Here is a 3,973-nt window from a genome sequence, read left to right as displayed (position 1 = left end):
GTCATTAATAAAAATTACCAACAGCAGAGGACCCAGAACGGACCCCTGCAGAACTCCACTTGTAATTGGGCTCCAGGCTGAATATTTACCATCTACCACCACTCTCTGACTTCGACCGGTGAGTCAGTTTTCTATCCAACTGGCCAAATTTCCCTCTATCCCATGTCTCCTGACTTTCCGCATAAGCCGACCATGGGGAATCTTATCAAATGCCTTACTAAAATCCATGTACACTACATCCACTGCTCTACCCTCATCCACATGCTTGGTCACCTCCTCAAAGAATTCAATAAGACTTGTAAGGCAAGACCTACCCTTCACAAAGTGTTAATCGGGGAACACTTTGGGGCCAACGACCATAATTCTACTAGTTTTAACATAGTGATGGAAAAGGATAGACTGGATCTAAAAGTTGAAGTTCTAAGTTGGAGAAAGGCCAATTTTGACGGTATTAGGCAAGGACATTCAAAAGCTGACTGGGGGCAGATGTTTGCAGGTAAAGGGACGGCTGGAAAATGGGAAGCCTTCAGAAATGAGATATCAAGAATCCAGAGAAAGTATATTCCTGTCAGGGTGAAAGGAAAGGTTGGGAGGTGTACAGAATGCTGGATAACTAGAGAAATTGAGGGTTTGGTTCAGAAAAAGAAGGAAGCATATATTAGAGATAGACAGGAAAAATCAAATGAATCCTTAAAAGAGTATTAAGGCAGTAGGAGTATACTTAAGAGGGAAATCAGGAAGGGCAAAAAAGGGACATGAGATAGTGTTGGAAAATAGGATTAAGGAGAATCCAAATGGATTCTATAAATGTATTAAAGACAAAAGGGTAACTAGGGAGAAAATAGGGCCCCTCAAAGATCAGCAAGGCAGCCTATGTGTGAAACGGCAGGAGGTGGGGGAGATACTAAACGAGTATTTTGTATCAGTATTTACAATGAAGAAGGACATGGAAGATATAAAAAATGAAAAGATGTCCATATTACAGAGGTGGTGCTGGATGTCTTAAAACACATAAAGGTGGATAAATCCCCAGGACCTGATTAAGTGTACCCTAGAAATCTGTGGGAAGCTAGGGAAGTGATTGCTGGGCCCCTTGCTGAGATATTTGTATCATCGATTTTCACAGGTGAGGTGCCAGAAGTCTAGAGGTTGGCTAGCCTGGTGCCACTATTTAAGAAAGATGGTAAGGACAATCCAGGGCACGATAGACCAGTGAGCCTTACATCAGTGGATGGACATGTATTTGGAAAGGCAAGAACTGATTAGGGACAGTCAGCATGGTTTTGTTCGTGGGAGATCATGTCTCACAAACTTGATTGAGTTTTTTGTACCACAAGCACCAGCAGAATATTACCTGCCGCACGAGGATCCGAACATTTTAGACCACTGCTACACCATTGTGAAAGATGCCTCCCGCTCCATCCCCTCCCTAATTTCGGGAACTCCGACTACAGTGCCTTGTTTCTTCTCCCAGCTTACAGACAAAAGCTCAAGCAGGAGACCCCCACCTGGATACAGGTCCAGCGCTGGTCAGAGAGGGCAGGGGATCAACTCCAGTGCTGTCTGGAATTGGCTGATTGGGCCGTGTTCAAACAGTCCGCAGGTATCTTGGACAGGACACCACCACCGTCACAGACTTTATCAGCAAGTGTGTGATTAATGCCATGACCAGCCTTTCAAAGCACTTGATGTCCACCGAAGTTAGGGCCACTGGGCGGTAGTCATTGAGACATGCTGCATGAACCTTCTTACGCCTAGGGATGATGTTGGCCCTCTTTAAACAGGCCTGCATAGCAAGGAAGTCAATCCGGGTGTTCCCCAACAGGAAACCCTGGATGAATCAGGACATACAGAACCTGCTAAAAACCAAGTGTGAGGCCTTCAGATCAGGAGACCCACTCAAATAAAAGGAATCCAAATATGACCTTCACAGAACCATTAAGACAGCCAAGGACCAATACCGATCCAAACTAGAGACCCAGACAGACACCCGGCAACAATTGCAAGCACTAACTGACATCACAGATTCTAAAAAGAGATAATGCAAGATAGCAGGCGATGACGTAGCCCTCCCAGATCGTCTCAAAGCCTTCTTTGCTCGCTTTGAGCAGAATTTCAGTGGAGAGAAAACACCTATTCCAACAAGTCCTGACGAACCTTTCCCAACAGTCACTGCATCAGAGGTCAGATCAGTTTTCCTTTGTGTGAATCCAAGGAAAGCGATGGGACCAGATGGAGTACCAGGCCATGCACTCTGAGCAGAGGTCTTCTCAGATATCTTCGACCTCTCCCTGTCACAGGTCATTGTCCCTGCCTGTTTAAAGAGGGCCAACATCATCCCTGTGCGTAAGAAGGTTCATGCAGCATGTCTCAATAACTACCGCCCAGTGGCCCTAACTTCGGTGGTCATCAAGTGCTTTGAAAGGCTGGTCATGGCATTAATCAACTCCAGCCTCTCCATTACTCTTGACCAGCTCCAATTTGCCTACTGGACCAACAGATCCACATCAGATGCTATATCACTCGCTCTTCACTCCTCCCTAGAACATCTTGACACCAAGAACAGCTATGTAAGGATCCTACTCATTGACTACAGTGCAGTCTTGAACACTACTATCCCTTTGAGACCGATTAATAAACTTAGTGATCTCGGACTAAGCCCCACTCTCTGCAACTGGATCCTTAGTTTCCTGACCTACTTGGAGGCCACAATCAGTGAAGATTGGGGACAATATTTCATCATCACTAACACTCAAAAACTGGAGCCCCCCAGGGGTGTGTACTCAGCCCCCTACTGTCCTCACTGTATACCCATGACTGTGTCGCCAAATACCAGACTAATGCCATTTACAAGTTCGCTGATAACACCATCATAGTCGGTCGAATCTCAGATGGTGATGAAACAGACTACAGTCGGGAGGTGGAAGACCTGGAAAAATGGTGCACTGAGAACAACCTAGCTCTCAATGCCAGCAAAACCAAGGAACTCATTATTGACTTGCGGTGGGATGTTACTCATGCTCCCCTACACATTAACAGCACAGAGGGGGAACGAGTGGAGACTGTCAAGTTCGTGGGAGTGGTCATCAACAACAAGCTTTTTTGGACTCTCCATGAGGATGCACTTGTTACAAAGACCCAACAACATCCTTTCTTCCCCAGGCAGCTGAGAACATTTGGCAGAACAGCGAATATTCTTGCCAACTTTTATAGGTGCGCCATCAAGTGCATTCTCTCTGGATGTATCACTACCTGGTATGGCAACGGTACCATTCAAGATCGGAGACAGTTACAGAGAGTGGTGAACTTGGCCCAGACAACCACATAGGACAACTTCCCATCAATAGAATCCATCTACCAGACCCGCTGTCAAGGAAAGGCCACCAGCATTCTCAAAGATCCATCCCACACTGATAATGCTTTTCTACAACCTCTACCATCAGGGAGAAGGTACAGAAGCCTGAATACACGCACCAGCTGGTTTCAAAACAATTTCTACCCCACTGTTGTTAGAATACTGAATGGACTCACAAACTCTTAGCATTCGCCTATACCTGTGTTTTTGTTTTTGTCACTGTTTATCTTTTATTTACTATGTATGCTATTTAATTCTATGATCTGCCTGTATTGCTCACAAGACAAAGCCTTTCACTGTGCCTCAGTACACGTGACAATAAATTCAATTCAATACAATTCAATTGAAGAAGTAACAAAAAGGATTGATGAGACTGAGCCGTGGGCATGATCTATATGGACTTCAGTAAGACATTTGACAAGGTTCTTCATTTTAACTGGTTCGCAAGGTTATATCTCATGGAATAGAGGGAGACAAGCCATTTGGATACAGAACTGGCTCCAAGGTAGGAGACAGAGGGTGGTGATGGAGGGTTGCTTTTCAGTCTGGAGGCCTGAGACCAGCAGTGTGCCACAAGGATTGGCGCTGGGTCCACTACCTTTTGTCATTTATATAAAT

The sequence above is a fragment of the Chiloscyllium plagiosum genome, chromosome 9, assembly GCF_004010195.1.
Source record: "Chiloscyllium plagiosum isolate BGI_BamShark_2017 chromosome 9, ASM401019v2, whole genome shotgun sequence".
Classification (NCBI taxonomy): domain Eukaryota; kingdom Metazoa; phylum Chordata; class Chondrichthyes; order Orectolobiformes; family Hemiscylliidae; genus Chiloscyllium; species Chiloscyllium plagiosum.
This window is presented reverse-complemented; position numbering follows the sequence as displayed.